Source organism: Prunus avium, chromosome 4 (assembly GCF_965620075.1).
Source record: "Prunus avium chromosome 4, drPruAviu1.hap1.1, whole genome shotgun sequence".
In the NCBI taxonomy this organism is placed as follows: domain Eukaryota; kingdom Viridiplantae; phylum Streptophyta; class Magnoliopsida; order Rosales; family Rosaceae; genus Prunus; species Prunus avium.
The window spans coordinates 9,193,724-9,205,065 of NC_142287.1; the positions used below are offsets into that span (position 1 = coordinate 9,193,724).

At 40.4% G+C, this 11,342-nt stretch overlaps 1 long non-coding RNA gene across 1 annotated transcript; it reads right to left on the bottom strand.

Annotated features, from left to right (window-relative positions):
- Positions 1-7,532: 7,532 nt before the first annotated feature.
- Positions 7,533-8,641, bottom strand: LOC148294749 (uncharacterized). Its single transcript, XR_015835006.1, has 2 exons — positions 8,576-8,641; positions 7,533-7,806 (listed from the first exon to the last, which is right to left on the bottom strand). It is a non-coding gene; the product is annotated as an uncharacterized LOC148294749 (long non-coding RNA).
- Positions 8,642-11,342: the final 2,701 nt, after the last annotated feature.

Here is an 11,342-nt window from a genome sequence, read left to right on the forward strand (position 1 = left end):
GAGGTAATTCTTCGTTCTGGCGATTGGATTTCACTCAAAACTCACCAAATGACTCCTCCCACCATATTATGATGTTGCCCAAGTTTGGGGCTCGATCCGAAATCAATAGGTGTTCAAAATTGGACAATTCAAGTTCAACGGCAGTTCGTTCCTAATTGGAGTGGTTGGTGTCTTCCATACTTCTAGCGATTGGATTTCACTCAAAACTCAGCAAATGACTCCTCCCACAATATTATCATGTTGCCCAAGTTTTGGGCTCGATCCGAAATCTATAGGTGTAAGAAATTGAACAATTCAAGTTCAACGGCAGTTCGTTCCTGATTGGAGTGGTTGGTGTATTCCGTACTTCTTGCGATTGGATTTCACTCAAAACTCACCGAATGACTCCTCCCACCATATTATGATGTTCCCCAAGTTTTGGGCTCGATCCTAAATCAATAGGTGTGAGAAATTGGACAATTCAAGTTCAACGGCAGTTTGTTCCAAATTGGAGTGGTTGGTGTAATTCCATACTTCTAGCGATTGGATTTCACTCAAAACTGACCAAATGACTCCTCCCACCATATTATGATGTTGCCCAAGTTTTGGGCTCGATCCGAAATCAATAGGTGTGAGAAATTGGACAATTCAAGTTCAACGGCAGTTCGTTCCTAATTGGAGTGGTTGGTGTATTCCATACTTCTAGCGATTGGATTTCACTCAAAACTCACCAAATGACTCCTCCCACCATATTATGAGGTTGCCCAAGTTTTGGGCTCAGTCCGAAATAAATAGGTTTAAGAAATTGGACAATTCAAGTTCAAAGGCAGTTCGTTCCAGATTGGAGTGGTTAGGGTAATTCTTCGTTCTGGCGATTGGATTTCACTCAAAACATACCAAATCACTCCTCTCACCATATTATGATGTTGCCCATATTTTGGCCACGATCCGAAATCAATAGGTGTGAGAAATTGGACAATTCAAGTTCAACGGCAGTTCGTTCCTAATTAGAGTGGTTGGTGTATTCCATACTTCAAGTGATTAGATTTCACTCAAAACTCACCAAATGACTCCTCCCACCATATTATGATGTTTCCCAAGTTTTGGGCTCGATCCGAAATCAATAGGTGTGAGAAATTGGACAATTCTAGTTCAACGGCAGTTCGTTCCTAATTTTAGTGGTTGGTGTATTCCGTACTTCTAGCGATTGGATTTCACTCAAAACTCACCAAATGACTGCTCCCACCATATTATGATGTTGCCCATCTTTTGGGCTCGATCCGAAATCAATAGGTGTAAGAAATTGGACAATTCAAGTTCAACGGCAGTTCGTTCCTAATGGGAGTGGTTGGTGTGTTCCACACTTCTAGCGATTGGATTTCACTCAAAACTCACCAAATGACTGCTCCCACCATATTATGATGTTGCCCATGTTTTGGGCTCGATCCGAAATCAATAGGTGTGAGAAATTGGACAATTCAAGTTCGAAGGCAATTCGTTCCAAATTGGAGTCGTTGGGGTAATTCTTCGTTCTGGCGATTGGATTTCACTCAAAACTAACCAAATGACTCCTCCCACCATATTATGATGTTGCCGATGTTTTAGGCTCGATCCGAAATAAATAGGTGTAAGAAATTGGACAATTCAAGTTCAACGGCAGTTCGTTCCTAATGGGAGTGGTTGGTGTGTTCCACACTTCTAGCGATTGGATTTCACTCAAAACTAACCAAATGACTGCTCCCACCATATTATGTTGTTGCCCATCTTTTGGGCTCGATCCAAAATCAATAGGTGTAAGAAATTGAACAATTCAAGTTCAACGGTAGTTCGTTCCTAATTGGAGTGATTGGTGTATTCCATACTTCTAGCGATTGGATTTCACTCAAAACTCCCAAAATGACTCCTCCCACCATATTATGATGTTCCCCAACTTTTGGGCTCGATTCGAAATCAATAGATATAAGAAATTGGACAATTCAAGTTCAACGGCAGTTCGTTCCTAATTGGAGTGGTTGGTGTATTCCACGGTTCTAGCGATTGGATTTCACTCAAAACTCTCCAAATGACTCCTCCCACCATATTATGATGTCGCCCAAGTTTTGGGCTCGATCCAAAATCAAAAGATGTGAGAAATTGGACAATTCAAGTTCAACGGCAGTTCGTTCCTAATTGGCGTCGTAGGTGTATTCCATACTTCTAGCAATTGGATTTCACTCAAAACACACCAAATGACTCCTCCCACCATATTATGAGGTTGCCCAAGTTTTGGGATCGATCCGAAATCAATAGGTGTAAGAAATTGGACAATTCAAGTTCAAAGGCAGTTCATTGAAAATTGGAGTGGTTGGGGAAATTAACAGTTCTGGCGATTAGATTTCACTCAAAACACACCAAATGACTCCTCCCACCATAATATGATGTTGCCCAAGTTTTGGGCTCGATCCGAAATCAATAGGTGTAAGAAATTTGACAATTCAAGTTCAAAGGCAGTTCGTTCCAAATTGGAGTGGTTGGGGTAATTCATAGTTCTAGTGATTGGATTTCACCCAAAACACACCAAACGACTCCTCCCACCGTATTATGATGTTGCCGAAGTTTTGGGCTCAATCCGAAATCAATGGGTGCAACAAATTGGACTATTCAAGTTCAAAGGCAGTTCGTTCCAAATTGGAGTAGTTGGGGTAACTCATAGTTCTGGCGATTGGATTTTACTCAAATCACACGAAATGACTCCTCCCACCATAATATGATGTTGCTCAAGTTTTGGGCTCGATCTGAAATGAATAGGTGTAAGAAATTGGACAATTCAAGTTCAAAGGCGTTCCAAATTGGAGTGGTTGGGGTAATTCATAGTTCTGGCGATTCTATTTCACTCAAAACACACCAAATGACTCCTCCCACCATATTATGATGTTGCCCTAGTTTTGAGGTCGATTCGAAATCAATAGGTGTAAGAAATTGGACAATTCATAGTTCTAGCGAATGGATTTAATTCAAAGCACACCAAATGACTCCTCCCACCATATTATGATGTTGCCCAAGTTTTGGGCTCGATCCGAAATCAATAGGTGTAAGAAATTTGACAATTCAAGTTCAAAGGCAGTTCGTTCCAAATTGGAGTGGTTGGGGTAATTCATAGTTCTAGTGATTGGATTTCACCCAAAACACACCAAACAACTCCTCCCACCGTATTATGATGTTGCCGAAGTTTTGGGCTCAATCCGAAATCAATGGGTGCAACAAATTGGACTATTCAAGTTCAAAGGCAGTTCGTTCCAAATTGGAGTGGTTGGGGTAATTCATAGTTCTGGCGATTCTATTTCACTCAAAACACACCAAATGACTCCTCCCACCATATTATGATGTTGCCCCAGTTTTGAGGTCGATTCGAAATCAATAGGTGTAAGAAATTGGACAATTCAAGTTCAAAGGCAGTTCGTTCCAAATTTGAGTGGTTGGGGTAATTCATAGTTCTAACATATGGATTTAACTCAAAACACACCAAATGACTCCTCCCACCATATTATGATGTTGCCCAGGGTTTGGGCTCGATCCGAAATCAATCGGTGTGAGAAATTGAAAAATTCAAGTTCAACGGCAGTTCGTTCCTATTTGGAGTGGTTGATGTATTCCAAACTTCTAGCGATTGGATTTCTCTCAAAACTCACCAAATGACTCCTCCCACCATATTATGATGTTGCCCAAGTTTTGGGCTCGATCCGAAATGAATAGGTGAAAGAAATTGGACAATTCAAGTTGAAAGGCAGTTCGTTCCAAATTTCAGTGGTTGGGGTAATTCATAGTTCTAGCGAATGGATTTAATTCAAAGCACACCAAATGACTCCTCCCACCATATTATGATGTTGCCCAAGTTTTGGGCTTGATCCGAAAACAATAGGTGTGAGAAATTGCACAATTCTGGTTCAACGGCAGTTCGTTCCGAATTGGAGTGGTTGGGGTAATTCATAGTTCTAGCGATCGGATTTCACTCAAAACACACCAAATGACTCCTCCCACCATATTACGATGTTGCCCAAGTTTTGGGCTCGATCCGAAATCAATAGGTGTGAGAAATTAGACAATTCAAGTTCAACGGCAGTTCCTAATTGGAGTGGTTGCTGTATTCCATACTTCTATCGGTTGGATTTCATCCAAAACTCACCAAATGACTCCTCCCACCATATTATGATGTAGCCCAAGTTTTGGGCTCGATCCAAAATTAATAGGTATAAGAAATTGGACAATTTAAGTTCAAGGGCAGTTCGTTCCAAATTTGAGTGGTTGGGGTAATTCATAGTTCTAGCGAATGGATTTAATTCAAAACACCCCAAATGACTCCTCCCACCATATTATGATGTTGCCCAAGTTTGGGGCTCGATCCGAAATCAATAGGTGTAAGAAATTGGACAATTCAAGTTGAAAGGCAGTTCGTTCCAAATTGCTGTGGTTGGGGTAATTCATAGTTTTGGCGATTGGATTTCACTCAAAACACACCAAATCACTCCTCCCACCATATTATGATGTTGCCTAAGTTTTGGGCTCTATCCGAAATCAATAGCTGTAAGAAATTGGACAATTCAAATTCAAAGGCAGTTCGTTCCATATTTGAGTGGTTGGGGTAATTCATAGTTCTAGCGAATGGATTTCATTTAAAACACACCAAATGACTCCTCCCAACATATTATGATGTTGCCCAAGTTTTGGGCTCGATCCGAAATCAATAGTTGTGAGAAACTGGACAATTCAAGTTCAACGGTAGTTCGTTCCTAATTGGAGTGGTTGGTGTATTCCATACTTCTAGCGATTCGATTTCACTCAAAACTCACCAAATGACTCCTTCCACCATATAATGACGTTGCCCAAGTTTTGGGCTCGATCCGAAATCAATAGGTGTTTGAAATTGGACAATTCAAGTTCAAAGGCAATTCGTTCCGAATTTGAGTGGTTGGGGTAATTCATAGTTCTAGCGAATGGATTTCATTCAAAACACACCAAATGACTCCTCCCACCATATTATGATGTTGCCCAAGTTTTGGGCTCGATCCGAAATCAATAGGTGTAAGAAATTGGACAATTCAAGTTCAACGGCAGTTCGTTCCTAATTGGAGTGGTTGGTGTATTCCATACTTCTAGCGATTGGATTTCACTCAAAACTCATCAAATGACTACTTCTACCATATTATGATGTTGCCTAAGTTTTGGGTTCGATCCGAAATCAATAGGTGTGAGAAATCGGACAATTCAAGTTCAACGGCAGTTCGTTCCTAATTGGAGTGGTTGTTGTAATTCATTGTTCTGGCGATTGGATTTCACTCAAAACTTACCAAATGACTCCTCCCACCATATTATGATGTTGCCCAAGCTTTGGGCTCGATCCGAAATGAATAGGTGTAAGAAATTGGACAATTCAAGTTCAAAGGCAGTTCGTTCCAAATTGGAGTGGTTGGGGTAATTCATAGTTCTAGCGATTGGATTTCACTCAAAACATACCAAATGACTCCTAATACGATATTAAGTGGTTGCCAAGTTTTGGGCTCGATCCGAAATCAATAGGTGTGAGAAATTAGACAATTCAAGTTCAACGGCAGTTCCTAATTGGAGTGGTTGCTGTATTCCACACTTCTAGCGGTTGGATTTCACCCAAAACTCACCAAATGACTCCTCCCACCATATTATGATGTAGCCCAAGTTTTGGGCTCGATCCGAAATTAATAGGTATAAGAAATTGGACAATTTAAGTTCAAGGGCAGTTCGTTCCAAATTTGAGTGGTTGGGGTAATTCATAGTTCTAGCGAATGGATTTAATTCAAAACACCCCAAATGACTCCTCCCACCATATTATGATGTTGCCCAAGTTTGGGGCTCGATCCGAAATCAATAGGTGTAAGAAATTGGACAATTCAAGTTGAAAGGCAGTTCGTTCCAAATTGCTGTGGTTGGGGTAATTCATAGTTTTGGCGATTGGATTTCACTCAAAACACACCAAATCACTCCTCCCACCATATTATGATGTTGCCTAAGTTTTGGGCTCTATCCGAAATCAATAGCTGTAAGAAATTGGACAATTCAAATTCACAGGCAGTTCGTTCCATATTTGAGTGGTTGGGGTAATTCATTGTTCTAGCGAATGGATTTCATTTAAAACACACCAAATGACTCCTCCCAACATATTATGATGTTGCCCAAGTTTTGGGCTCGATCCGAAATCAATAGTTGTGAGAAATTGGACAAATCAAGTTCAACGGCAGTTCGTTCCTAATTGGAGTGGTTGGTGTATTCCATACTTCTAGCGATTCGATTTCACTCAAAACTCACCAAATGACTCCTCCCACCATATTATGACGTTGCCCAAGTTTTGGGCTCGATCCGAAATCAATAGGTGTTTGAAATTGGACAATTCAAGTTCAAAGGCAATTCGTTCCGAATTTGAGTGGTTGGGGTAATTCATAGTTCTAGCGAATGGATTTCATTCAAAACACACCAAATGACTCCTCCCACCATATTATGATGTTGCCCAAGTTTTGGGCTCGATCCGAAATCAATAGGTGTAAGAAATTGGACAATTCAAGTTCAACGGCAGTTCGTTCCTAATTGGAGTGGTTGGTGTATTCCATACTTCTAGCGATTGGATTTCACTCAAAACTCATCAAATGACTACTTCTACCATATTATGATGTTGCCTAAGTTTTGGGTTCGATCCGAAATCAATAGGTGTGAGAAATTGGACAATTCAAGTTCAACGGCAGTTCGTTCCTAATTGGAGTGGTTGTTGTAATTCATTGTTCTGGCGATTGGATTTCACTCAAAACTTACCAAATGACTCCCCCCACCATATTATGATGTTGCCCAAGCTTTGGGCTCGATCCGAAATGAATAGGTGTAAGAAATTGGACAATTCAAGTTCAAAGGCAGTTCGTTCCAAATTGGAGTGGTTGGGGTAATTCATAGTTCTAGCGATTGGATTTCACTCAAAACATACCAAATGACTCCTAATACGATATTAAGTGGTTGCCAAGTTTTGGGCTCGATCCGAAATCAATAGGTGTAAGAAATTGGACAATTCAAGTTTAAAGCCAGTTCGTTCCAAATTGGAGTGGTTGGGGTAACTCATAATTCTGGCGATTGGATTCAACACAAAACACACCAAATGACTCCTCCCACCATATTATGATGTTGCCCAAGTTTTGGGCTCGTTCCGAAATCAATAGGTGTGAGAAATTGGACAATTCAAGTTCAACGGCAGTTCGTTCCAAAGTTGAGTGGTAGGGGTAATTCATAGTTCTAGCGATCGGCTCAAAACACACCAAATGACTCCTCCCACCATATTATGATGTTGCCCAAGTTTTGGACTCGATCCGAAATCAATAGGTGTAAGAAATTGGACAATTCATGACAAGACCCAACCCAAATTCCACTTTGGAATCCGAGTCGAACCCTGTGTGTGTCCGACACCTGGCGGGTGTCAGGCACAAATGACTAATTTGCCCTTCTTACTAAAATCCAAATTCTTTTTAGGTTTGACATCCGCCGAAAATTCGGCAGAGTCTCCTCTGTAAACTGAATCTTTTCCCAAATTTTCACCTGTTGGAAAGCATACATATAAAAAAGAAAACATCACAACCGCCAGCATGCTTTCAACGTACATCCAAACAACTTAACCAACTAACCGGCCTGAGGCCATACAGAAGATCTTTGGGCAAATCTTCAGAGCAACTAATTCAGAATTTAAGATAACAGTATAAATACAAAAAGAACTCCTACGTAGCGGAGGAGATGGATGGAGGAAAGTGATGGCCCTGTGGTGATGTCCCCGTACACGACTACTGCCTGGGGGCGCAAAACATTGAAAAACGTGAGTGGACAAAAATAAAGTTTTAGAACATAAGGTATCAACATACTAACCCCTCTGTTAAAACATTTAGAAAATTTAATCATATCCATGTTCAATATCCGTATGAAAATTCAGGCATGCAAATCCTCATACATATAGCTGAGCATATATTCAGTGAAACATTAACAAAATATCTGAGATTAATAAAGGGAAACAATTTCCTTCCACCTAGGTGTACCCATCATAAATCCGTCAATTCCATAATTTCCGTCAATTCCTCCTAGTAGGTCTCGGTAGCATAAAGTTACTCGAGCCGCATTCCTTGCAAGACTCAGAGGACACTTGGTCCACCCGAGCCGCATTCCTAGCACCACAAAGTTTGAGCGTCCCTGAACTTGTGGGCAATTGTCAAACGCACGCTGACTCATCTGAAGGCAACTGGGATGTCCTTGGACATCATTATAATCGAAAGCAACAATTTATCTGAAGGCAACATTTTTGGGTACCTATGGTGGTTTAAAAACAAAATACATGCCCTTCCTGGAAATTACCATTTTATTCCTCAACCAATCATTCAATATGATTAAAACCTCATTTCTTACTTTCCAAGCCATTTGCATTTAAATATAATAACATATAATCGAGAACATATATATAATTTCATTATTCCTGCTCAGAAAGTAATAGCCATAAATAAATCCTTCAAGATCAAATATTGAAACTTTAATAACATAAAATCCATTTATAAAACAAAAGTCCACTCACTGTGCGTCCGAGTTGCTCTGACCCTTTGAGGGTCCCTCCTTTGAATCAGCTGGTACTCGAGTACCTATTTAAGCCATCATAAATATTAAATCAATAAAATTGCTCAACACAATAATTTAATTTAAAGCCCTGACCCCTGGCTTCTAAAAGTGCGTGTACTAGTTTAAGACCATTCTTATCGAGTACGCTGAACCGGTGTACCATAATCCTTGAATCTTTCTGCAATGCACAAAGAATTCCCCCTAGGAGTAAAACTCCCAAACAACACTTGATAACGAGAGAGGAGTTTGTTTCAGTTATACTCTGTCCGAGAGGTCTAAACTTATTGAATAACCACTAATGTTGGATATGTTGTAGAAAACAGGAAACTGAACAACTTTCAAGAAGAAACCTTGGTCATCTGAACAAAGGAAATCGACATCCAAGAGTGAGTAAGGTGCTGTAGCATTTAAACAGCAGACTAGAGGACTTACTAACTTTGAACAAGGTTTCAGATGGTTATAGAACTTAAATTGCTGTGAAATTTGGATATGTCATATTTCTATAACTAAGGAACAACCTGTATGAAGAAAGTGTTGTCGACTGATCAATAGAAATTAACACACAAGAAAGAATTCGAGCCTACCTCAATACAGCAGAACAAACTAAGTAGGCAACACTTCAACCAGCCTTGAGATGACTACAATTCTTGGATGAAGCTCCAATTTTGACAGATTATAGCCAAGACAAAGACGAACAACTTTGATGAAAGGAACGAAGCCACTAGATCAGAGGAAGGCCACATGCAAGAGTGAATAAGGGCACACTAGAGTGAAACCAGCAAACAGAATGAAAGTGAAGACTAGTCTCAACTTGAACACGATTTACAGTAGATAGAAATCTCCGTTTGCCTTGGAATTTGGATATGTTGTAGATGTAGACCTCAGAAACAATTGTTATGAAGGAATAGAGGTAAGAATCGCAACAGAAACCCGCATGCAAAGAGAAATCCGTGCTTAACACAGAGTATCAGACAGAGATGAGCTGTTCATACTCCAACTGGGGTTTGAGGTGTTTATATTTCTCCGACTGGGCTAATTTTCGGATATGTTCGACTCATGAGGCAGACGAACAAGTTTGAAGAAGGAACTATTTCGTTTCGAGCTCAGGAAGTTGATGCTTTGGACCTGTGAACAGATCAGTAAGTCTTGAGGAGGTTCTGTCGGTTTTGGGATTATGATGGGTTTATGGGACTTGTGCAGAATAGAGAATATTTAGGGAATTTGTTGGGCTTATCAGATTTGGGGGCTCAACAATAACAGACGTGTCGGGAGAGTAAAAAGAGATTTTTCTCCTGGTTTTCTAAAAACAATCTTTGAACTGTTTACAAGTTTGCCACCGGACAAATTCCTTCATCGCAACTTTTTCGTTACAACTCCGCTTCGAGCTCACTACGTGTCTAAGAACTCGTTTCGACGTGCTCTGCATAACGATCCAATCAAAATTTTCAAATTCCTTCCCGGTCAAAAAGTCAACTTTCATACCCGTTAAAATATTCCAGGGGCAAAACAGTCTTTTTCTAGAATAAAATAATAATTGAAAATTAATTATGGATCGAGTTGTTACAATTCAAGTTCAAAGGCAGTTCGTTCCTGATTGGAGTGGTTGGTGTATTCCATACTTCTAGCGAATGGATTTCACTCAAAACTCACCAAACGACTCCTCCCACCATATTATGATGTTGCCCAAGACTGGGGCTCGATCCGAAATCAATAGGTGTGAGAAATTGAACAATTCAAGTTCAACGGCAGTTCGTTCCTAATTGGAGTGGTTGGTGTATTCCATACTTCTAGCGATTGGATTTCACTCAAAACTCACAAAATGACTCCTCCCACCATATTATGATGTTGCCCAAGTTTTGGGCTCGATCTGAAATCAATAGGTGTGAGAAATTGGACAATTCAAGTTCAACGGCAGTTCGTTCCTAATTGGAGTGGTTGGCGTATTCCATACTTCTAGCGATTGGATTTCACTCAAAACTAACCAAATGACTCCTCCCACCATATTACGATGTTGCCCAAGTTTTGGGCTCGAACCGAAATCAATTGGTGTGAGAAATTGGACAATTCAAGTTCAACGGCAGTTCGTTCCTAATTGGAGTGGTTGGTGTATTCCATACTTCTAGCGATTGGATTTCACTCAAAACTCACCAAATGACTCCTCCCACCATATTATCATGTTGCCCCAGTTTTGGGTTCGATCGGAAATCAATAGGTGTGAGAAATTGGACAATTCAAGTTCAACGGCAGTTCGTTCCTAATGGGAGTGGTTGGCGTATTCCATACTTCTAGCGATTGGATTTCACTCAAAACTCACCAAATGACTCCTCCCACCATATTATGATGTTGCCCAAGACTGGGGCTCGATCCGAAATCAATAGGTGTGAGAAATTGAACAATTCAAGTTCAACGGCAGTTCGTTCCTAATTGGAGTGGTCGGTGAATTCCATACTTCTAGCGATTGGATTTCACTCAAAACTCACCAAATGACTCCTCCCACCATATTATGACGTTGCCCAAGTTTTGGGCTCGATCCGAAATCAATTGGTGTGAGAAATTGGACAATTCAAGTTCAACCGCAATTCGTTCCTAATTGGAGTGGTTGGTGTATTCCATACTTCTAGCGATTGGATTTCACTCAAAACTCACCAAATGACTCCTCCCACCATATTTTGATGTTGCCCAAGTTTGGGGCTCGATCCGAAATCAATAGGTGTGAGAAATTGGAC